We start from the raw sequence: 27114 nt of genomic DNA on the forward strand, positions 1-27114 counted from the left end.
TGGTTGTATAACTATATTTATGGCTGGATTGGGCGCTAATTTTGAGTTTGATTTAAAGAAGATTATTGCTCTTTCTACTTTAAGACAACTTGGTTTAATAATAAGAATTTTGGCTATAGGTTATCCAAAGCTTGCATTTTTTCATTTATTGGCTCATGCTTTATTTAAGGCATTATTATTTATATGTGCAGGTTCAATAATTCATAATTTGAAGGATTCTCAGGATATTCGTTTTATAGGATCAATTGTTAATTTCATACCTTTAACTTCAGTTTGTTTTAATGTTTCTAGTTTATCTTTGTGTGGAATACCTTTTTTAGCGGGATTTTATTCAAAGGATTTAATTCTTGAGATGGTTTGTTTAAGATGAATTAATTGTTTAATTTTTTTCTTTATTTTTTTTCTACTGGTTTAACTGCTTCTTATTCTTTTCGTTTGTTTTATTATTCAATATCTGGTGATAATAATTTTTATTCTAGATTTTCTTTTGATGATAAGGGTTATTATATTTCATTTGGAATAATTGGTCTATTGTTTGTTGCTGTTTTTGGTGGTAGTCTTTTATCTTGATTAATTTTTCCTATTCCTCATGTGATTGCTTTACCTTATTATTTAAAGTTTTTAACTATTACAGTTGTTATTTTAGGTGCTTATTTAGGTTATTTATTTCTAATTTTGATTTTTCTCATAATTTATTTTCTTTAAGTATACTTTCTTTTGTTAGATTTGCTGGTTCTATATGATTTATACCTTTTCTTTCAACTAAGTTTATTAGATATATTCCTTTAAAAATAGGTTATTATTCATCTAAGTCATTTGATTATGGTTGAGGTGAATTACTTGGTGGTCAAGGTTTATATAGATTATTTATTTATTTAATTGGTTATATTCAAGGTTGATATGATTCTAATTTCAAGATTTATCTTTTAACTTTTATTTTTTGAATATTTATTTTGGTAATATTGTTTTTCGTTTACTTAAATAGCTTAAAATTAGAGCGTGACACTGAAGATGTTAAGGAAGTATTTTTACTTTTAAGTATTTAGAAATATAGATATATTATTTTTACAGTGAAAATGTAATGTTTTATTTAAACTATATAAACTTTAGAAATGTTAACGGAGTTTAACCGCTAATATAAAAAGTTAGCAGCTTTCATATTGGCTTTACATTTCCTTAATTGGAACTATTATAGTTCAATTATATTATTAACAGTAATACGCCTCTTTTTGGCTTCAATTAATAAGAATAAGGGTAGTACATACCAATCTTCCAGGTCGAAACTGACTGCAATATTTCGCTTCTTATTCTATTTAAGGTTGATTGATAATATCAATACTTTTTGAATGCAACCCAAATGTTATATTTAACTACAACCCTTTATTCTGCTCATTGTAATGCTCCTTGGTTTCATTCATGGTATAGTCCTCCTAATAGAACTAGAATAAAAAATATTGTTGATACTGTTCAGATTATAATGTCTGAAGTTTTAAAAATAATTACAATTGGTAGAATTAGTGCAATTTCTACATCAAAAATTAAAAAGATTACTGCGATTAGGAAGAATCGTATTGAGAATGGTATTCGTGCTGATCTTTTTGGATCAAACCCACATTCAAATGGTGATCTTTTTTCTCGATCATTAATTAATTTTTTTGATAGTGTTGTTGCCAGGATTATAACAATTATTGGAATAATAAATCTAATGAAAACTCTTGTTGATAGAATTAGAATTGTTTTTCTTGATTTATATCAAGCTTTCTGATTGGAAGTCAAATGTACTATTTATACTAGAAAAACAATTATCTACCTCATCAATAAATAGAGATAAATAAGAATAATCATACTACGTCTACGAAGTGTCAGTATCATGCTGCTGCTTCAAATCCAAAGTGATGTCTTGGTGAAAATTGATTTATTGAGTGTCGAAGTAGACATGTTGATAAAAAGATTGTTCCAATAATTACGTGTAAACCATGGAATCCTGTTGCAACAAAGAATGTTGATCCATAAACTGCATCTGCAATGGTAAAAGGTGCTTCTCAATATTCATATGCTTGAAGTATTGTAAAGTATAGTCCTAATAACACTGTGAGGAATAATCCTTGTAGTGCTTGAGTATGATTAGATTCCATTAAACTATGATGTGCTCATGTTACTGTTACTCCTGATGCTAAAAGAATAGCTGTATTAAGTAATGGAATTTGTATAGGGTTAAAGGGTTGAATTCCTATTGGAGGTCATAGTATTCCTAGTTCAATTGTTGGTGCTAATCTTCTTCTAAAGAATGCTCAAAAAAAAGAAACGAAAAATAATACCTCTGATGCAATAAATAAAATTATTCCTCATCGTAATCCAATTGATACAAATCCTGTATGTAATCCTTGATATGTTCCTTCTCGTACTACATCTCGTCATCATTGAATTATAGTTAGTAGGGTAATTCCAAATCCAATTATGAATAAGTTAATATTAGATAGGTGGAATCATTTTGCTAGTCCTGATACTAGGACTATTGCTCCAATTGCTCCTGTTAATGGTCAAGGTCTATAGTCTACTAAGTGGAATGGGTGGTTTGAGTGAGTTGTTAACATAGGTTTAATATACTTCTCTAGAATATAGAGTTCTTAGAATTGAGAAAACATAGGCTTGAATTATTGCTACTGCTGATTCTAGAATTAATAGAAGTATTTGTCCAATAATTAGTAATGAGATTAAGTTTATTGCTATAGATGGTCCTGTGTTTCCTAATAAGGTTAATAATAAGTGTCCTGCAATTATATTTGCTGCCAACCGTACTGCTAATGTACCTGGTCGAATAACATTACTAATTGTTTCAATTAGTACTATAAATGATATTAATGCAGGCGGTGTACCTTGTGGTACAAGGTGTGTAAATATATGATTAGTATGGTTAATTCATCCAAATAATATAAATCTTAGCCATATAGGTAGGGCAATTGCAAATGTTAATGCTAAATGTCTTGTTCTAGTAAAAATAAAAGGGAATAATCCTATGAAATTGTTAAATAATATTATAATAAAAATTGAGATGAAAATGAATGTTGTTCCATTAAATGATTTTGGTCCAAGAAGTGTTTTAAATTCATTATGTAAGGTTAAATTTAGTTTATTTCAGATAATGTTAATTCGTGATGGTGTAAGTCAAAATAGTGATGGGATTAATAATAGTCCTAGAAATGTTCTAGTTCAATTTAATGATAAATTAAAGATGTTAGTTGATGGGTCAAATGTTGAGAATAGATTTGTTATCATTTTCAATTTAAGTTTTTTATTTCAATTGTTCCTTTTTCTGCTCTTTTAATAAGGTTAGGTTTAAATGAGAAGAAGTTTATTTGATTAAACAAGATTAATGTAGCTGAAAATATAATGAATAGTGAGAATCATATAAGAGGGGATATTTGAGGGATTTGGATATAATTTCCCCATCAGAAGTAGTCGTTAATTTACTATTATTTGGTTTAAGAGACCATTACTTACTTTCAGTCATCTGATGAATTTCAAGGTGTACTAATTTTTTTTAGTTACTTTAGATTGACACTCTAATGTTATTTATTTTAACTAACTCCTTAAATTATCTTAGATAATCACTTAATAAATAAATTTACTGAAGTTCTTTCAATTACAATTGGTATAAATCTGTGGTTTGCTCCACAGATTTCTGAGCATTGTCCAAAGAATAATCCAGGTCGATTTATTGTGAATGTTCCTTGATTTAACCGACCTGGCGTTGCATCAATTTTAACCCCTAATGCAGGAACTGCTCATGAGTGAAGAACATCTGATGCTCTTGTTAATACTCGTACTTCTGTATTTATTGGTAGGATTGTTCGGTTATCTACATCTAGTAGTCGGAATCCATCATTTTCTAGGTCTTGTTCTGGTGTTATATAAGTGTCAAATTCTACGTCTATGAAGTCTGAATATTCATATCTTCAATATCATTGTCGTCCAATGGTTTTAATTGTAATTATTGCATCTACTGAATCATCAAGTAAATATAATAGTCGTAATGATGGAAGGGCAATAAAAATTAATGTAATTGCTGGTAAAGCTGTTCAGATTGTTTCAATTAAATGTCCATGAAGTATATTACGGTTAGTATAGGCAATAAATAATATATAACTTAGGGCATAACCTACAATTACTGTAATTAATAATAATACGACCATAGTATGATCATGAAAGAATGATAATTGCTCCATTAATGGTGAAGCTCCATCTTGAAGAGATAAATTTGATCATGTTGCCATTAATAAATATTTTCTAATAAAAGGTCAAACCTTTATTTGTAGAGCTTAAATCTACTGCACTAATCTGCCATATTAGAATCTAGACATTAATGGTAATTCTGAGTAACTATGTTCTGCAGGAGGGTTATTTTGTAGTCATTCTGTTGATCTTCTTATGTTAGCTCTAAATATAATTGCTCGGTTTGTAATCATTCTTTCTCATAGAATTACAATGAATATAATGATTCCTACAATAGAAATTGTAGACCCAATTCTTGATACTACGTTTCATGATGTATATGCGTCTGGGTAGTCAGAGTATCGTCGAGGTATTCCTGCTAATCCTAGGAAGTGTTGAGGAAAGAATGTTAAATTTACTCCAATGAATATAATTGTAAATTGGATTTTTAATCATGTATTATTTATAGTTAATCCTGTAAATAGTGGATATCATTGAATGACACCTCCTATAATTGCAAATACTGCTCCTATAGATAATACATAATGAAAGTGGGCTACTACATAATATGTATCATGTAATACAATATCAAGTGATGAATTTGCTAATACTAATCCTGTTAATCCACCAATTGTAAATAGGAAAATAAATCCTAGAGCTCATAATAATGGTGGATTGAACTTGAATTTAGTTCCATATAATGTAGCTAATCATCTAAATACCTTAATTCCTGTAGGTACAGCAATAATTATTGTTGCTGATGTAAAATATGCTCGTGTGTCAACATCCATTCCTACTGTAAATATATGATGTGCTCATACAATAAATCATATTAGTCCAATTGATAGTATAGCATAAATTATACCTAATGTTCCAAATGATTCAATTTTTCCTCTTTCTTGACATACAATATGTGAAATAATTCCGAACCCCGGTAGAATTAAAATATAAACTTCTGGGTGTCCAAAGAATCAAAATAGATGTTGATATAGAATTGGGTCACCCCCTCCTGCAGGGTCAAAGAATGATGAATTTAAATTTCGATCTGTTAATAATATAGTAATAGCTCCTGCTAAAACTGGAAGTGAAAGAAGGAGAAGTAATGCTGTAATAGCTACAGATCATACAAATAAAGGTGTTTGATCTAAAGTTATACTTTCTGAAGGTATATTAATTGCTGTTGTAATGAAATTCACTGCACCAAGAATAGATGATACACCTGCTAAGTGCAGTGAAAAAATAGCTAGATCTACAGATGCACCCCCGTGTGCAATAGCTCCTGCTAGAGGAGGGTAAACTGTTCATCCTGTACCAGCACCAATATCTACTATAGAAGATGTAAGAAGAAGGGTTAGTGAAGGTGGTAGTAATCTAAAACTTATATTATTTATTCGTGGAAATGCTATATCTGGTGCACCAATTATTAGTGGAACAAGTCAATTACCAAATCCACCAATTATAATAGGTATTACTATAAAGAAAATTATTACGAATGCGTGAGCTGTAATAATAACATTATAAATCTGGTCATCCCCAATTAGAGATCCGGGTTGGCCAAGTTCAGCACGAATAAGTATTCTTATTGATGTTCCTACTATTCCTGCTCATGCTCCAAATATGAAGTATAAAGTACCAATGTCCTTATGGTTTGTTGAGAATAATCATTTTTGCGGTAAGATGGCTGAATTTTAGGTGGTAGACTGTAAATCTACTTATGAGATGTTTTCTCTCTTATCATATTTAGGTCTTATATTCAATTATGATTCTAGACTGCAATTCTAGAGGTGTAAAATTTTACTAAGGCCTAAAAGATTATTCTTTTAATTATAACTTTGAAGGTTATTAGTTTGATTAACTTAAGTCCTTAGTATAATGAAATTAAGGTTGACGTTGAAATCAATCCTATTGTTGAAATTATTACTGTTATAGGAAGAATGTTTCTTGATTTTTGGGACTTTATCTTTATAGATCACGAATTTTCTGTGTATGATATAATTAGAGCTGAGAATCTAATACGTATATAGTAGTAGAGTGTAATTGTAGTTAATACAACTATAATAGTTATAATAGTTGTTATATTGTTTTCTATTAATGATTGTATTACAATTCATTTTGGTAAGAATCCAAGGAATGGTGGTAGTCCACCTAAAGATAATAAAGATAAGAATATTATGAATTTAATTTCGGTTTTTATATTTCTGGCTGAATAAATTTGATTTATGAAAAATAAATTTATTTGCTTAAATAATAAAACTATAATTAATCTTAATAGTGAGTAAATAATGAAGTATAGTTCTCAGATGTTTTCTCTGACTGTTAATGATCTAATTATTCAACCTAGATGTCTGATTGATGAATATGCTAAAAGTTGTCGTAAGGATGTTTGATTTAAACCTCCTATTGCCCCAATAATAATTCTTAAGATAATAATTGTTCAAATAAAAGTTCTTAATTGAATACAATAAGATAAGACCATTATTGGGGCGATTTTTTGTCATGTTATTAATGTTAAACAATTATTTCATCTTGATGCTCCTATAACTTCTGGAAATCAGAAATGGAAAGGTGCAGCTCCAATCTTTAATAATAGTCTAGATCTAATTATTATTGATGGGATAAATTCTGTTTCCCATCCCATGGGATATTTTATTTGAATTAGCAAAATTGAAAATAATAATATTGTCGATGCTATTGCTTGGACAATAAAATATTTAATTGATGATTCATTTATTATTATATTTTTATTTCTTGTTAGGAGCGGAATAAATGAAAGTAAGTTGATCTCAAGTCCTATTCAAACCCCAAATCAGGAATTTGATGACATGGACAGGATCGTTCCTATCATTAATGTTGATAGGAAGAGAAGTTTTGTAGAGTTGTTGGTCATTAAAAAGGAGAGGATTGATACCTCTATAAATGGGGTATGAACCCATTAGCTTGTTTAGCTTACCTTTTTACATTAAGGTGTATGATGCACGTTAGTTTTTGATACTAAAGGAGGTAGTTTAATTCTATCTTATGTAATTTTAATGAAGGTAATTTTATTTACTTTATTTACCCTATCAAGGTAACCCTTTAATCAGGCACTTCATTTATTTAATATATAAATCGAAAGTTTTTTTTTGAAATTCTTTTATGTATTATTTTGTTTAATTAGGATTAATTTATCCTGCTCATTTTTTTAATATATATATATATATAATAAATAATTTATATTAATATATTACATTTAATTGAAAATAAAGTATTATAAGTTCATCTTACCATTATCAATTGATTATTTTAATGCAATTATTTACCTAGGATTATAGCTACTTATGTTTTTAGCTTAAAATAGGTTATTATAATATAATATATATAATAATATGTAATTTAATATTATTATAATTGGATATAATAAATAAAATTATTAATTTAAATATAAAATATTATAATTAATATAAATAATTATATTAATTATAATAATATAATTATGTAAATTATCTATAATTAGATTATTTAACTAATATATATGAAAGTTAACTTAATATAAAAAAAAGAATTCATATTAATAACATATTATATTAAATTACATACTTATATAAAATATATTTATTATATTGTTTAATCTTTCTTTATTTATTAGTGAAAAGAAAGATTAAATAAGAAAGAATATAATACATTTATTGCTATAGTTGTTCCATATTAATCTTTAATTATATATAATAGAGAAGTTGTTGTGGTCATACATAGGGGCGTTTCTTTTTTTTTGTTAATGTTTGTGGTTTTTTCTTTTTTTTTCTTTAAACATTTGAATCTTTTATTTTTTCCTGAATTAATAGATTTAAAATTTTCTTATTTTTTATTTTTAAAAGTTTTATTCTTGCTTGTTTATTCACTTTTTCTTTGTATTATATGTAAGTTTTGTTAGACTAAATGTTCTTTTTGCAGTAATTTGATTTAATTATCAAGTGATTTTGGATTTAGCAATTGATTTAGTATCGGCATAATTCGTGCCAGCAGCCGCGGTTATACGATTGATACAAGTGAATATTATTGGTTAAAACAGTTGTTTATATTATTAGGGTTGAAATATAAATTTGTAAGGTGAAATGTTAAAATTTATTTGTGGCCCTTTTTATGAATCTATGAAATTTAAATAATAAACTAGGATTAGATACCCTATTATTTTAAATGTTAATTATATTTACCAGGGTACTATTAGTTAAGGTCTTTAAACCCAAAGAATTTGGCGGTATCTCATTCCATTCAGAGGAACCTACCCCATGATTGATAATACACGATTTACTCTACTTAATTTATTTGTTTGTATATCTCCGTTATCAGAGAATCTTTTTAGAGTTATAATTCTCAAGATTTATAATTATAAAATATTTCAGGTCAAGGTGCAGCTTATAGTTAAGAGGAGGTGGGTTACAATAGATTTTTGTTTATAACGGATTTGATAGTGAAATACTGTTAATGAAGGTGGATTTGATAGTAATTTAATTTATTTAATTTAACTGATATTGGCTCTGAGATGTGTACACATCGCCCGTCGCTCTCATTATTGATTATTCTATTTTATTTTAAAGTAGCTTTAATTTAGATGAGATAAGTCGTAACATAGTAGATGTACTGGAAAGTGTATCTAGGAAGAGTTTCAAGATATAACTTATTAGTAAAGTGTTTCATTTACACTGAAAATTTTTGTGTGCAAATCAGGATATCTTGATTATTTATTTTATTATATTTATTTTTTGTTTATTTAATTATTTAATATAAATAATTTTATTGTATTTTTGTCTTAGTATATTTTATAGAATTGATTTTTTAAATTATAGTTTATTGGTAATGTAAGTGTTTTATGAAATATTATTTTAAATTTTTTTAAGTAGATTTTATTTATTGTACCTTTTGTATCAGGGTTTATCAAAATTTTAGTATTTATTTTACTTGTCTTGATTTGGGTTGATTTATAAATAATTTACAGTTAATGTATCATAATTATTATTAAATTATTTATAGAAATGAGATGTTAATCGTTTCCCATGATATCTAGTTTCTTAAGAAAAAATTTAATTTTTTAAAGTTATTTGTTTTTATTTAATTTTTTAAGTAAAAATATTAACTTATTTATTCTTTAAGGGATAAGCTTTGAAGTTAATAACCTATAATTTATTTTATAGAAATATAATAGTAAGCTTTAAACCAGCTATCTTTAAGATTACGTTTTGACCGTGCAAAGGTAGCATAATCATTAGTCTCTTAATTAGTGGCTGGAATGAATGGCTTGACGAGAAATCAACTGTCTCTTAATAAATTTTTGAATTTCACTTTTGAGTCAAAAGGCTTAAATTCTTCTTTAGGACGAGAAGACCCTATAGAGCTTGACATTTTACTTTTATATAGTTTTTTGTTTGTCTTTCTATATTTAATGATGATGTTTTGTTGGGGTGACATGAAGAATAGATAAACTCTTCATTATTATATCATTTATTTATGTTTGTTATTTTGATCCATAATTTATGATCATCAGATTAAGTTACCTTAGGGATAACAGCGTAATTGTTTTTGAGAGCTCATATCGACAAAGCAGATTGCGACCTCGATGTTGGATTAAGAAAAATTTTGGGTGCAGGAGCCCAATGATTAGGTCTCTTCGACCTTTAAATTCTTACATGATCTGAGTTCAGACCGGCGTGAGCCAGGTCAGTTTCTATCCTAAGATTGTTAATCCATATTAGTACGAAAGGACCATATGGTTAAAATATTTTTTGTTATATTGATTAATATTAATTTATTTACTATTTTGACAGATTAATGTGTTGAATTTAGAATTCATTTATGTAGATTTTTTCTACAAATAGTATTGATACTTTATGATTTATTTATATTTATTTTGAATTTTCTTTTATTGCTTATTTGTGTTTTAATTAGTGTTGCCTTTTTAACTTTATTAGAGTGTAAGGTTTTAGGTTATATTCAGATTCGAAAGGATCCAAATAAGGTAGGTAATGTTGGAATTCCTCAGCCATTTAGAGATGCTATTAAGTTAATTTGTAAGGAGCAGCCAATTCCTATTATATCTAATTACCTACTTTATTATTTTTCCCCTGTTTTTAATTTAATGATTTCTTTAGCCGTTTGAGTAATTTTTCCTTATTTAACTTATATGTGTTCTTTTTCTTATGGATTTTTATTTTTTTTATGTTGTACTAGATTAGGTGTTTATACTGTTATAATTGCTGGTTGATCTTCTAATTCAAATTATTCATTATTAGGTTCTCTTCGTTCTGTTGCTCAAACAATTTCTTATGAAGTTAGTTTAGCTTTAATTTTATTGTCTTTAATTATTTTAATTGGTAGTTTTAATATGTTTGATTTTATAAACTATCAGCTTTATTGTTGATTTATTATTATTTCTTTTCCTTTAGCTTTAGCTTGTTTTGCTTCTTGCTTAGCTGAAACTAATCGTACTCCTTTTGATTTTGCTGAAGGGGAATCTGAGTTAGTTTCAGGATTTAATATTGAGTATGGTGCGGGTGGTTTTACTTTAATTTTTTTAGCTGAATATACTAGAATTGTCTTCATAAGAATGTTATTGGCTTTAATTTTTTTGGGCGGTGATTTTTATTCTTTTATATTTTTTATTAAGCTTGCTATTATATCTTTTGGTTTTATTTGGGTTCGTGGAACATTATCACGGTTCCGTTATGATAAATTAATGTACTTAGCTTGAAAAAGTTTTTTACCTTTATCTTTGAATTTTTTTATTTTCTTTGTTGGTTTAAAGATTTTATTTATTTCATTTGTTTAGTGAAATTTTTTGAGAAAAGTTAATAGAAGAGTTAAACTTCTAATTTTATGTTTTCAAAACATATGCTTTTCCTAAGCTAATTAACTTTATTCCTTAATTAATTTAACTCATGCGTTTGCGACATGGACATTAATTAAGAAATATGTGAAGTAAATAATTGTTAAGATTTGACCTGTTATAATATAAGGTTCTTCAACAGGTCGTTTACCAATTCACATTAGTAAGCATACAACAACTACTATAATTCAGAATAAAATTTGATTAATAGGGTAAAATTGAATGCCTCGGAATGGTGTTTTATTATAAAATGGTAAAATTATTAAGATTCTAATTGATAAAAATAATGCAATAACACCTCCTAACTTATTAGGGATAGATCGTAGAATTGCATATGCAAATAGGAAATATCATTCTGGTTGAATGTGAACTGGTGTTACTAATGGGTTGGCAGGTACAAAGTTATCTGGATCTCCTAATAGGTAAGGATTAATTAAACATAGTATAATTAATAATGATGTTATTATTACAAATGTAATAGAATCCTTAAAGGTAAAGTATGGATGGAATGGAATTTTTTCGATATCTCCATTTAGTCCAAGAGGATTATTAGATCCTGTTTGGTGAAGAAAAAATAAATGAATTGCTGCTATAGCAGCAATAATAAATGGTAATACAAAATGGAATGTGAAGAATCGATTTAATGTTGCATTATCAACAGCGAATCCTCCTCATACTCATTGGACTAAATCTGTTCCTAAGTATGGGATTGCTGATAATAAATTAGTAATTACTGTTGCACCTCAAAAAGATATTTGGCCTCAGGGTAAGACATATCCTATAAATGCAGTTGCTATAACTAAAAATAAAATCACTGTACCAATTATTCAGGTATGTATATATATATAAGATCCATAGTAAATTCCCCGTCCTACATGTAAGTAAATACAAATAAAAAATATAGATGCTCCATAAGCGTGTAAGGTTCGGATAATTCAACCATTATTTACGTCTCGGCAGATGTGTACTACACTACTGAATGCTATTTCAATATTTGATGTATAATGTATAGCTAAAAATAGTCCAGTTACGATTTGAATTACCAAACATAACCCTAATAGGGATCCAAAATTTCATCAAAATGAAATATTTGTTGGGGCAGGTAAGTCAATTAAAGAGTTATTAATAATTTTAATTAAAGGATGTCTTAATCGTAAGGGTTTATTCATTAGTAATTATCTTATTTTACGAATAGGTCCCTGATTAATATTGGTGATTTTAACAACTGCTAGTAGTGCTAAAAATAAATAAATTATTATTATTATTGTAATAATGAATGTTGGTCTATTATATAATTTTTCTAAAGATATTGTTATTTCTTGATAATTGATTGAATTATCAATATTTATAGTTTCGGTGTTTTTGAAAAAGTCTATAAATATAGATATATCTAGAATAATTAATATTAATATGATAAATACTCACATTATTAATGTAATAATTATAGTGATTGATTTAGGCTGAAATATTTCGTTTGATGCAATTCTTGTGATGTAAATAAATAATACTAGTATACCACCAAGAAATGTTAAAAATAAAATATATGATAATCAATATCTTTCTATTATTGTTCCTGTTATTAATCCAACTAGGAAGGTTTGAAGGATAATAAAAAGCATTATTGATATTGGGTGTCTTAATTTAATAAAATTAATATTTATTACATTTGATAATGATATAATTATTATTTTGATCATTTCAGGGGTTAGTTTATTTAAAATACCGGTTTTGGGGACCGATGATGGAAGCTTTTCCACCTCTGAAGTTTTAAAAGTGGGGGCTGGACTTATTTCCGGTTTACAAGACCGGCGTTTTTTTTAAACTATTAAAACTAATGTTTATATTCTCTATTTTTACTTCTTTATTGATTTATTTTGATGGTGTTTATGTTTTTTCTTCTAAACGTAAACATTTATTAATGGTTCTTTTGAGATTAGAATATATTGTTCTTTCTTTATTTATGTTAGTTATTGTTTTTCTTATTGAGTTTGATTATGATTATTTTTTTCCTGTTATTTTTTTAGTTTTTTCTGTTTGTGAGGGTGCTTTAGGTCTTTCTATTTTAGTTTCAATAATTCGTTCTCATGGTAATGATTTATCTTTATGTTAAAGTATTTATTTATAACTATTTTTTTGATCCCTCTTTGTTTATTAAATAATTGTTGATGGTTGGTTCATTCTTTAATGTTTCTGTCGGGTTTTGTTTTTATAATTTGTGTTTATTCATATGCTGATTTGAATATAATTAGATATTATTTTGGTATTGATTATTTTTCTTTTAGTTTAATTTTACTTAGTTTTTGGATTTGTTCTTTAATAATCACTGCTAGAGGTTCAGTTTATTTAAGTTCATATCATTCTAATTTTTTTTGTTTTTATGGTTTTGATTTTAATAATTATGCTTTATTGTTCATTTGCTAGATTAAGTCTTCTTTCTTTTTATATTTTTTTTGAGGCTAGATTAGTTCCTACTTTACTTTTAATTTTGGGTTGGGGTTATCAACCTGAGCATTTGCAGGCTGGTGTTTATTTAATTTTTTATACTTTGGTTGCTAGATTACCTTTATTATTAGTTTTATTTAAGGTTTATGATTTTTCTAATACTTTATATTTTCCTTTATTGGTTGATTTTGGTTCTTATTATTTTATGTTTTATGTATTTATAATTTTGGCTTTTTTAGTTAAGATACCTATGTTTTTGGTTCATTTATGACTTCCTAAGGCTCATGTAGAGGCCCCTATTTCAGGTAGAATAATTCTTGCTGGTGTTTTATTAAAGTTAGGTGGTTATGGTATTTTTCGTGTTATAAAGGTTATTTCTTATTTGGGTTTAAAGTTTAATTATTTTTGATTGTCTTTAGGTTTATCTGGGGGTGTTATTGTAAGATTTATTTGTTTTCGTCAGGTTGATTTAAAGTCTTTAATTGCATATTCTTCTGTTGCTCATATAAGAATGGTTATTGGTGGATTGATGACTATGAATTGATGAGGTTGTGTAGGTTCTCTTTCTCTAATGGTTGGTCATGGTTTATGTTCTTCTGGTTTATTTTGTTTATCTAATATTATTTATGAACGTTTAGGTAGACGAAGATTATTAATTAGCAAGGGTATAATTAATTTGATGCCAAGAATGGCTTTATGATGATTTCTTTTAAGAACATCAAATATGGCTGCTCCTCCTTCTTTAAATTTGGTAGGTGAAATTAGATTATTAAATAGAATTATATCTTGATCTTCTTTTAGATTCTTTGCTTTGATTTTTTTATCTTTTTTTAGAGCTGTTTATACTTTGTATATATATTCTTATTCTCAGCATGGGAATTATTATTCTGGTGTTTATACTTGTTCTCTTGGTTATTTTCGTGAATATCATCTTTTACTTTTACATTGATTGCCTTTAAATATTCTCTGTTTAAAGGGTGAATATTTCTTTGTTTAGTTTGCTTAAGTATTTTAATTAAAAATATTGTTTTGTGGAATCAATGACATGAAGTTTTTCATCTTAGGCCGTGAATTTATTTTCTATTTGTTCTTTGAGTTTTTTTTCTTTGTTTATTTCGAGAACTATAATTTTTATTTTACGTATTTATTATTTAATAATTGATTATAGAGTTTTTGTTGAGTGAGAGCTTTTCAATTTAAATGGTTCTATAGTTGTTATAACTTTAATTTTGGATTGAATATCTCTTATTTTTATATCTTTTGTTATATATATTTCTTCTTTGGTTATTTATTATAGAGAGGATTATATATCTGGTGAAAAGAATATAAATCGTTTTATTATTATTGTTTTAATATTTATTCTTTCTATAGGTTTTTTAATTATTAGTCCTAATTTAATTAGAATTTTATTAGGTTGAGATGGTTTAGGTTTAGTTTCTTATTGTTTAGTTATTTATTATCAAAATGTAAAATCTTATAGTGCTGGTATATTAACTGCACTTTCTAATCGTATTGGTGATGTTGCTATTTTAATTTCTATTGCATGAATGTTAAATTTTGGTGGTTGAATTTATATTTATTATTATGATTTTATTTCTAATTCTTTTGAAATAAAGCTCATTACTATATTAATTGTTTTAGCAGCTATAACTAAGAGAGCTCAGATTCCTTTCTCTTCATTCAAATGGTGATCTTTTTTCTCGATCATTAATTAATTTTTTTGATAGTGTTGTTGCTAGGATTATAACAATTATTGGAATAATAAATCTAATGAAAACTCTTGTTGATAGAATTAGAATTGTTTTTCTTGATTTATATCAAGCTTTCTGATTGGAAGTCAAATGTACTATTTATACTAGAAAAACAATTATCTACCTCATCAATAAATAGAGATATATAAGAATAATCATACTACGTCTACGAAGTGTCAGTATCATGCTGCTGCTTCAAATCCAAAGTGATGTCTTGGTGAAAATTGATTTATTGAGTGTCGAAGTAGACATGTTGATAAAAAGATTGTTCCAATAATTACGTGTAAACCATGGAATCCTGTTGCAACAAAGAATGTTGATCCATAAACTGCATCTGCAATGGTAAAAGGTGCTTCTCAATATTCATATGCTTGAAGTATTGTAAAGTATAGTCCTAATAACACTGTGAAGAATAATCCTTGTAGTGCTTGAGTATGATTAGATTCCATTAAACTATGATGTGCTCATGTTACTGTTACTCCTGATGCTAAAAGAATAGCTGTATTAAGTAATGGAATTTGTATAGGGTTAAAGGGTTGAATTCCTATTGGAGGTCATAGTATTCCTAGTTCAATTGTTGGTGCTAATCTTCTTCTAAAGAATGCTCAAAAAAAAAGAAACGAAAAATAATACCTCTGATGCCATAAATAAAATTATTCCTCATCGTAATCCAATTGATACAAATCCTGTATGTAATCCTTGATATGTTCCTTCTCGTACTACATCTCGTCATCATTGAATTATAGTTAGTAGGGTAATTCCAAATCCAATTATGAATAAGTTAATATTAAATAGGTGGAATCATTTTGCTAGTCCTGATACTAGGACTATTGCTCCAATTGCTCCTGTTAATGGTCAAGGTCTATAGTCTACTATGTGGAATGGGTGGTTTGAGTGAGTTGTTAACATAGGTTTAATATACTTCTCTAGAATATAGAGTTCTTAGAATTGAGAAAACATAGGCTTGAATTATTGCTACTGCTGATTCTAGAATTAATAGAAGTGTTTGTCCAATAATTAGTAATGAGATTAAGTTTATTGCTATAGATGGTCCTGTGTTTCCTAATAAGGTTAATAATAAGTGTCCTGCAATTATATTTGCTGCCAACCGTACTGCTAATGTACCTGGTCGAATAACATTACTAATTGTTTCAATTAGTACTATAAATGATATTAATGCAGGCGGTGTACCTTGTGGTACAAGGTGTGTAAATATATGATTAGTATGGTTAATTCATCCAAATAATATAAATCTTAGCCATATAGGTAGGGCAATTGCAAATGTTAATGCTAAATGTCTTGTTCTAGTAAAAATATAAGGGAATAATCCTATGAAATTGTTAAATAATATTATAATAAAAATTGAGATGAAAATGAATGTTGTTCCATTAAATGATTTTGGTCCAAGAAGTGTTTTAAATTCATTATGTAAGGTTAAATTTAGTTTATTTCAGATAATGTTAATTCGTGATGGTGTAAGTCAAAATAGTTATGGGATTAATAATAGTCCTAGAAATGTTCTAGTTCAATTTAATGATAAATTAAAGATGTTAGTTGATGGGTCAAATGTTGAGAATAGATTTGTTATCATTTTCAATTTAAGTTTTTTATTTCAATTGTTCCTTTTTCTGCTCTTTTAATAAGGTTAGGTTTAAATGAGAAGAAGTTTATTTGATTAAACAAGATTAATGTAGCTGAAAATATAATGAATAGTGAGAATCATATAAGAGGGGATATTTGAGGGATTTGGATATAATTTCCCCATCAGAAGTAGTCGTTAATTTACTATTATTTGGTTTAAGAGACCATTACTTACTTTCAGTCATCTGATGAATTTCAAGGTGTACTAATTTTTTTTAGTTACTTTAGATTGACACTCTAATGTTATTTATTTTAACTAACTCCTTAAATTATCTTAGATAATCACTTAATAAATAAATTTACTGAAGTTCCTTCAATTACAATTGGTATAAATCTGTGGTTTGCTCCACAGATTTCTGAGCATTGTCCAAAGAATAATCCAGGTCGATTTATTGTGAATGTTCCTTGATTTAACCGACCTGGCGTTGCATCAATTTTAACCCCTAATGCAGGAACTGCTCATGAGTGTAGAACATCTGATGCTCTTGTTAATACTCGTACTTCTGTATTTATTGGTAGGATTGTTCGGTTATCTACATCTAGTAGTCGGAATCCATCATTTTCTAGGTCTTGTTCTGGTGTTATATAAGTGTCAAATTCTACGTCTATGAAGTCTGAATATTCATATCTTCAATATCATTGTCGTCCAGTGGTTTTAATTGTAATTATTGCATCTACTGAATCATCAAGTAAATATAATAGTCGTAATGATGGAAGGGCAATAAAAATTAATGTAATTGCTGGTAAAGCTGTTCAGATTGTTTCAATTAAATGTCCATGAAGTATATTACGGTTAGTATAGGCAATATATAATATATAACTTAGGGCATAACCTACAATTACTGTAATTAATAATAATACGACCATAGTATGATCATGAAAGAATGATAATTGCTCCATTAATGGTGAAGCTCCATCTTGAAGAGATAAATTTGATCATGTTGCCATTAATAAATATTTTCTAATAAAAGGTCAAACCTTTATTTGTAGAGCTTAAATCTACTGCACTAATCTGCCATATTAGAATCTAGAGATTAATGGTAATTCTGAGTAACTATGTTCTGCAGGAGGGTTATTTTGTAGTCATTCTGTTGATCTTCTTATGTTAGCTCTAAATATAATTGCTCGGTTTGTAATCATTCTTTCTCATATAATTACAATGAATATAATGATTCCTACAATAGAAATTGTAGACCCAATTCTTGATACTACGTTTCATGATGTATATGCGTCTGGGTAGTCAGAGTATCGTCGAGGTCAAAGAATGATGTATTTAAATTTCGATCTGTTAATAATATAGTAATAGCACCTGCTAAAACTGGAAGTGAAAGAAGGAGAAGTAATGCTGTAATAGCTACAGATCATACAAATAAAGGTGTTTGATCTAAAGTTATACTTTATGATCGTATATTAATTGCTGTTGTAATGAAATTCACTGCACCAAGAATAGATGATACACCTGCTAAGTGCAGTGAAAAAATAGCTAGATCTACAGATGCACCCCCGTGTGCAATAGCTCCTGCTAGAGGACGGTAAACTGTTCATCCTGTACCAGCACCATTATCTACTATGGAAGATGTAAGAAGAAGGGTTAGTGAAGGTGGTAGTAATCAAAAACTTATATTATTTATTCGTGGAAATGCTATATCTGGTGCTCCAATTATTAGTGGAACAAGTCAATTACCAAATCCACCAATTATAATAGGTATTACTATAAAGAAAATTATTACGAATGCGTGAGCTGTAATAATAACATTATAAATCTGGTCATCCCCAATTAGAGATCCGAGTTGGCCAAGTACAGCACGAATAAGTATTCTTATTGATGTTCCTACTATTCCTGCTCATGCTCCAAATATGAAGTATAAAGTACCAATGTCCTTATGGTTTGTTGAGAATAATAATTTTTGCGGTAAGATGGCTGAATTTTAGGTGGTAGACTGTAAATCTACTTATGAGATGTTTTCTCTCTTATCATATTTAGGTCTTATATTCAATTATGATTCTAGACTGCAATTCTAGAGGTGTAAAATTTTACTAAGGCCTAAAAGATTATTCTTTTAATTATAACTTTGAAGGTTATTAGTTTGATTAACTTTTGTCCTTAGTATAATGAAATTAAGGTTGATGTTGAAATCAATCCTATTGTTGAAATTATTACTGTTATAGGAAGAATGATTCTTGATTTTTGGGACTTTATCTTTATAGATCACGAATTTTCTGTGTATGATATAATTAGAGCTGAGAATCTAATACGTATATAGTAGTAGAGTGTAATTGTAGTAAATACAACTATAATAGTTATAATAGTTGTTATATTGTTTTCTATTAATGATTGTATTACAATTCATTTTGGTAAGATTCCAAGGAATGGTGGTAGTCCACCTAAAGATAATAAAGATAAGAATATTATGAATTTAATTTCGGTTTTTATATTTCTGGCTGAATAAATTTGATTTATGAAAAATAAATTTATTTGCTTAAATAATAAAACTATAATTAATCTTAATAGTGAGTAAATAATGAAGTATAGTTCTCAGATGTTTTCTCTGACTGTTAATGATCTAATTATTCAACCTAGATGTCTGATTGATGAATATGCTAAAAGTTGTCGTAAGGATGTTTGATTTAAACCTCCTATTGTCCCAATAATAATTCTAAAGATAATAATTGTTCAAATAAAAGTTCTTAATTGAATACAATAAGATAAGACCATTATTGGGGCGATTTTTTGTCATGTTATTAATGTTAAACAATTATTTCATCTTGATGCTCCTATAACTTCTGGAAATCAGAAATGGAAAGGTGCAGCTCCAATGTTTAATAATAGTCTAGATCTAATTATTATTGATGGGATAAATTCTGTTTCCCATCCCATGGGATATTTTATTTGAGTCAGCAAAATTGAAAATAATAATATTGTCGATGCTATTGCTTGGACAATAAAATATTTAATTGATGATTCATTTATTATTATATTTTTATTTCTTGTTAGGAGTGGAATAAATGAAAGTAAGTTGATCTCAAGTCCTATTCAAACCCCAAATCAGGAATTTGATGAAATGGACAGGATCGTTCCTATCATTAATGTTGATAGGAAGAGAAGTTTTGTAGAGTTGTTGGTCATTAAAAAGGAGAGGATTGATACCTCTATAAATGGGGTATGAACCCATTAGCTTGTTTAGCTTACCTTTTTACATTAAGGTGTATGATGCACGTTAGTTTATGATACTAAAGGAGGTAGTTTAATTCTATCTTATGTAATTTTAATGAAGGTAATTTTATTTACTTTATTTACCCTATCAAGGTAACCCTTTAATCAGGCACTTCATTTATTTAATATATAAATCGAAAGTTTTTTTTTGAAATTATTTTATGTATTATTTTGTTTAATTAGGATTAATTTATCCTGCTCATTTTATTTTTTTTATATATATATATATAATAAATAATTTATATTAATATATTACATTTAATTGAAATTAAAGTATATAAGTTCATCTTACCATTATCAATTGATTATTTTAATGCAATTATTTACCTAGGATTATAGCTACTTATGTTTTTAGCTTAAAATAGGTTATTATAATATAATATATATAATAATATGTAATTTAATATTTAATATTATTATAATTGGATATAATAAATAAAATTATTAATTTAAATATAAAATATTATAATTAATATAAATAATTATATTAATTATAATAATATAATTATGTAAATTATCTATAATTAGATTATTTAACTAATATATATGAAAGTGAACTTAATATAAAAAAAAGAATTCATATTAATAACATATTATATTAAATTACATAATTGTATAAAATATATTTATAATATTATTTAATCTTTATTTATTTATTAGTGAAAAGAAAGATTAAATAAGAAAGAATATAATACATTTATTGCTATACATGTTCCATATTAATCTTTAATTATATATAATAGAGAAGTTGTTGTGGTCATACATAGGGGCGTTTCTTTTTTTTTTGTTAATGTTTGTGGTTTTTTTCTTTTTTTTTCTTTAAATATTTGAATCTTTTATTTTTTCCTGAATTAATAGATTTAAAATTTTCTTATTTTTTATTTTTAAAAGTTTTATTCTTGCTTGTTTATTCACTTTTTCTTTGTATTATATGTAAGTTTTGTTAGACAAAATGTTCTTTTTGCAGTAATTTGATTTAATTATCAAGTGATTTTGGATTTAGCAATTGATTTAGTATCGGCATAATTCGTGCCAGCAGCCGCGGTTATACGATTGATACAAGTGAATATTATTGGTTAAAACAGTTGTTTATATTATTAGGGTTGAAATATAAATTTGTAAGGTGAAATGTTAAAATTTATTTGTGGCCCTTTTTATGAATCTGTGAAATTTAAATAATAAACTAGGATTAGATACCCTATTATTTTAAATGTTAATTATATTTACCAGGGTACTATTAGTTAAGGTCTTTAAACCCAAAGAATTTGGCGGTATCTCATTCCATTCAGAGGAACCTACCCCATGATTGATAATACACGATTTACTCTACTTAATTTATTTGTTTGTATATCTCCGTTATCAGAGAATCTTTTTAGAGTTATAATTCTCAAGATTTATAATTATAAAATATTTCAGGTCAAGGTGCAGCTTATAGTTAAGAGGAGGTGGGTTACAATAGATTTTTGTTTATAACGGATTTGATAGTGAAATACTGTTAATGAAGGTGGATTTGATAGTAATTTAATTTATTTAATTTAACTGATATTGGCTCTGAGATGTGTACACGTCGCCCGTCGCTCTCATTATTGATTATTCTATTTTATTTTAAAGTAGCTTCAATTTAGATGAGATAAGTCGTAACATAGTAGATGTACTGGAAAGTGTATCTAGGAAGAGTTTCAAGGTATAATTTATTAGTAAAGTGTTTCATTTACACTGAAAATTTTTCTGTGCAAATCAGGATATCTTGATTATTTATTTTATTATATTTATTTTTTGTTTATTTAATTATTTAATATAAATAATTTTATTGTATTTTTGTCTTAGTATATTTTATAGAATTGATTTTTTAAATTATAGTTTATTGGTAATGTAAGTGTTTTATGAAATATTATTTTAAATTTTTTTAAGTAGATTTTATTTATTGTACCTTTTGAATCAGGGTTTATCAAAATTTTAGTATTTATTTTACTTGTCTCGATTTGGGTTGATTTATAAATAATTTATAGTTAATGTATCATAATTATTATTAAATTATTTATAGAAATGAGATGTTAATCGTTTCCCAAGATATCTTAAGAAAAAATTTAATTTTTTAAAGTTATTTGTTTTTATTTAATTTTTTAAGTAAAAATATTAACTTATTTATTCTTTAAGGGATAAGCTTTGAAGTTAATAACCTATAATTTATTTTATAGAAATATAATAGTAAGCTTTAAACCAGCTATCTTTAAGATTACGTTTTAGTTCATTATTTTTTATTTTGATTTTATAAATATTTTAGGTTTTTTATTAAGATTATTAATTTAATTTTAAAATTTTTGTAATAATGATAGAATTAGTATATTTATTTGTATGAAATTTTTACCTTGTGAACTTATTATAAGGAACTAGGCAAAATTGATTTCCGCCTGTTTATCAAAAACATGTCCTCTTGTTTATATTTTGAGGTCTGGCCTGCTCACTGAGCGTATTTTTAAAGAGCCGCGGTATTTTGACCGTGCAAAGGTAGCATAATCATTAGTCTCTTAATTAGTGGCTGGAATGAATGGCTTGACGAGAAATCAACTGTCTCTTAATAAATTTTTGTATTTCACTTTTGAGTCAAAAGGCTTAAATTCTTCTTTAGGACGAGAAGACCCTATAGAGCTTGACATTTTACTTTTATATAGTTTTTTGTTTGTCTTTCTATATTTAATGATGATGTTTTGTTGGGGTGACATGAAGAATAGATAAACTCTTCATTATTATATCATTTATTTATGTTTGTTATTTTGATCCATAATTTATGATCATAAGATTAAGTTACCTTAGGGATAACAGCGTAATTGTTTTTGAGAGCTCATATCGACAAAGCAGATTGCGACCTCGATGTTGGATTAAGAAAAATTTTGGGTGCAGGAGCCCAATGATTAGGTCTGTTCGACCTTTAAATTCTTACATGATCTGAGTTCAGACCGGCGTGAGCCAGGTCGGTTTCTATCCTAAGATTGTTAATCCATATTAGTACGAAAGGACCATATGGTTAAAATATTTTTTGTTATATTGATTAATATTAATTTATTTACTATTTTGACAGATTAATGTGTTGAATTTAGAATTCATTTATGTAGATTTTTTCTACAAATAGTATTGATACTTTATGATTTATTTATATTTATTTTGAATTTTCTTTTATTGCTTATTTGTGTTTTAATTAGTGTTGCCTTTTTAACTTTATTAGAGCGTAAGGTTTTAGGTTATATTCAGATTCGAAAGGGTCCAAATAAGGTAGGTTTTGTTGGAATTCCTCAGCCATTTAGAGATGCTATTAAGTTAATTTGTAAGGAGCAGCCAATTCCTATTATATCTAATTATCTACTTTATTATTTTCCCCCTGTTTTTAATTTAATGATTTCTTTAGCCGTTTGAGTAATTTTTCCTTATTTAACTTATATGTGTTCTTTTTCTTATGGATTTTTATTTTTTTTATGTTGTACTAGGTTAGGTGTTTATACTGTTATAATTGCTGGTTGATCTTCTAATTCAAATTATTCATTATTAGGTTCTCTTCGTTCTGTTGCTCAAACAATTTCTTATGAAGTTAGTTTAGCTTTAATTTTATTGTCTTTAATTATTTTAATTGGTAGTTTTAATATGTTTGATTTTATAAACTATCAGCTTTATTGTTGATTTATTATTATTTCTTTTCCTTTAGCTTTAGCTTGTTTTGCTTCTTGCTTAGCTGAAACTAATCGTACTCCTTTTGATTTTGCTGAAGGGGAATCTGAGTTAGTTTCAGGATTTAATATTGAGTATGGTGTGGGTGGTTTTACTTTAATTTTTTTAGCTGAATATACTTGAATTGTCTTCATAAGAATGTTATTGGCTTTAATTTTTTTGGGCGGTGATTTTTATTCTTTTATATTTTTTATTAAGCTTGCTATTATATCTTTTGGTTTTATTTGGGTTCGTGGAACATTACCACGGTTCCGTTATGATAAATTAATGTACTTAGCTTGAAAAAGTTTTTTACCTTTATCTTTGAATTTTTTTATTTTCTTTGTTGGTTTAAAGATTTTATTTATCTCATTTGTTTAGTGAAATTTTTTGAGAAAAGTTAATAGAAGAGTTAAACTTCTAATTTTATGTTTTCAAAACATATGCTTTTCCAAAGCTAATTAACTTTATTCCTTAATTAATTTATCTCATGCGTTTGTGACATGGACATTAATTAAGAAATATGTGAAGTAAATAATTGTTAAGATTTGACCTGTTATAATATAAGGTTCTTCAACAGGTCGTTTACCAATTCACGTTAGTAAGCATACAACAACTACTATAATTCAGAATAAAATTTGATTAATAGGGTAAAATTGAATGCCTCGGAATGGTGTTTTATTATAAAATGGTAAAATTATTAAGATTCTAATTGATAAAAATAATGCAATAACACCTCCTAACTTATTAGGGATAGATCGTAGAATTGCATATGCAAATAGGAAATATCATTCTGGTTGAATGTGAACTGGTGTTGCTAATGGGTTGGCAGGTACAAAGTTATCTGGATCTCCTAATAGGTAAGGATTAATTAAACATAGTATAATTAATAATGATGTTATTATTACAAATGTAATAGAATCCTTAAAGGTAAAGTATGGATGGAATGGAATTTTTTCAATATCTCCATTTAGTCCAAGAGGATTATTAGATCCTGTTTGGTGAAGAAAAAATAAATGAATTGCTGCTATAGCAGCAATAATAAATGGTAATACAAAAAGGAATGTGAAGAATCGATTTAATGTTGCATTATCAACAGCGAATCCTCCTCATACTCATTGGACTAAATCTGTTCCTAAGTATGGGATTGCTGATAATAAATTAGTAATTACTGTTGCACCTCAAAAAGATATTTGGCCTCAGGGTAAGACATATCCTATAAATGCAGTTGCTATAACTAAAAATAAAATCACTGTACCAATTATTCAGGTATGTATATATATATAAGATCCATAGTAAATTCCCCGTCCTACATGTAAGTAAATACAAATAAAAAATATAGATGCTCCATTTGCGTGTAAGGTTCGGATAATTCAACCATTATTTACGTCTCGGCAGATGTGTACTACACTACTGAATGCTATTTCAATATTTGATGTATAATGTATAGCTAAAAATAGTCCAGTTACGATTTGAATTACCAAACATAACCCTAATAGGGATCCAAAATTTCATCAAAATGAAATATTTGTTGGGGCAGGTAAGTCAATTAAAGAGTTATTAATAATTTTAATTAAAGGATGTCTTAATCGTAAGGGTTTATTCATTAGTAATTATCTTATTTTACGAATAGGTCCCTGATTAATATTGGTGATTTTAACAACTGCTAGTAGTGCTAAAAATAAATGAATTATTATTATTATTGTAATAATGAATGTTGGTCTATTATATAATTTTTCTAAAGATATTGTTATTTCTTGATAATTGATTGAATTATCAATATTTATAGTTTCGGTGTTTTTGAAAAAGTCTATAAATATAGATATATCTAGAATAATTAATATTAATATGATAAATACTCACATTATTAATGTAATAATTATAGTGATTGATTTAGGCTGAAATATTTCGTTTGATTCAATTCTTGTAATGTAAATAAATAATACTAGTATACCACCAAGAAATGTTAAAAATAAAATATATGATAATCAATATCTTTCTATTATTGTTCCTGTTATTAATCCAACTAGGAAGGTTTGAAGGATAATAAAAAGCATTATTGATATTGGGTGTCTTAATTTAATAAAATTAATATTTATTACATTTGATAATGATATAATTATTATTTTGATCATTTCAGGGGTTAGTTTATTTAAAATACCGGTTTTGGGGACCGATGATGGAAGCTTTTCCACCTCTGAAGTTTTAAAAGTGGGGGTTGGACTTATTTCCGGTTTACAAGACCGGCGTTTTTTTAAACTATTAAAACTAATGTTTATATTCTCTATTTTTACTTCTTTATTGATTTATTTTGCTGGTGTTTATGTTTTTTCTTCTAAAGGTAAACATTTATTAATGGTTCTTTTGAGATTAGAATATATTGTTCTTTCTTTATTTATGTTAGTTATTGTTTTTCTTATTGAGTTTGATTATGATTATTTTTTTCCTGTTATTTTTTTAGTTTTTTCTGTTTGTGAGGGTGCTTTAGGTCTTTCTATTTTAGTTTCAATAATTCGTTCTCATGGTAATGATTTTTTTAATTCTTTTGGTTTATCTTTATGTTAAAGTATTTAATTATAACTATTTTTTTGACCCTCTTTGTTTATTAAATAATTGTTGATGGTTGGTTCATTCTTTAATGTTTCTGTCGGGTTTTGTTTTTATAATTTGTGTTTATTCATATGCTGATTTGAATATAATTAGATATTATTTTGGTATTGATTATTTTTCTTTTAGTTTAATTTTACTTAGTTTTTGGATTTGTTCTTTAATAATCACTGCTAGAGGTTCAGTTTATTTAAGTTCATATCATTCTAATTTTTTTGTTTTTATGGTTTTGATTTTAATAATTATGCTTTATTGTTCATTTGCTAGATTAAGTCTTCTTTCTTTTTATATTTTTTTGAGGCTAGATTAGTTCCTACTTTACTTTTAATTTTGGGTTGGGGTTATCAACCTGAGCGTTTGCAGGCTGGTGTTTATTTAATTTTTTATACTTTGGTTGCTAGATTACCTTTATTATTAGTTTTATTTAAGGTTTATGATTTTTCTAATACTTTATATTTTCCTTTATTGGTTGATTTTGGTTCTTATTATTTTATGTTTTATGTATTTATAATTTTGGCTTTTTTAGTTAACATACCTATGTTTTTGGTTCATTTATGACTTCCTAAGGCTCATGTAGAGGCCCCTATTTCAGGTAGAATAATTCTTGCTGGTGTTTTATTAAAGTTAGGTGGTTATGGTATTTTTCGTGTTATAAAGGTTATTTCTTATTTGGGTTTAAAGTTTAATTATTT

The 27114-nt window shown here is 26.8% G+C and overlaps 2 long non-coding RNA genes across 2 annotated transcripts; one reads left to right on the plus strand and one right to left on the minus strand.

The window, feature by feature from the left end:
• Positions 1 to 4299: 4299 nt before the first annotated feature.
• LOC126298699 (uncharacterized) lies at positions 4300 to 18577 on the plus strand. The gene is made up of 2 exons (XR_007552650.1): positions 4300 to 5572; positions 18503 to 18577. It is a non-coding gene; the product is annotated as an uncharacterized LOC126298699 (long non-coding RNA).
• On the minus strand, positions 13336 to 27114 carry LOC126298700 (uncharacterized). The gene is made up of 2 exons (XR_007552651.1): positions 26772 to 27114; positions 13336 to 13572 (listed from the first exon to the last, which is right to left on the minus strand). It is a non-coding gene; the product is annotated as an uncharacterized LOC126298700 (long non-coding RNA).

Source organism: Schistocerca gregaria, chromosome X, assembly GCF_023897955.1.
Source record: "Schistocerca gregaria isolate iqSchGreg1 chromosome X, iqSchGreg1.2, whole genome shotgun sequence".
NCBI lineage: Eukaryota > Metazoa > Arthropoda > Insecta > Orthoptera > Acrididae > Schistocerca > Schistocerca gregaria.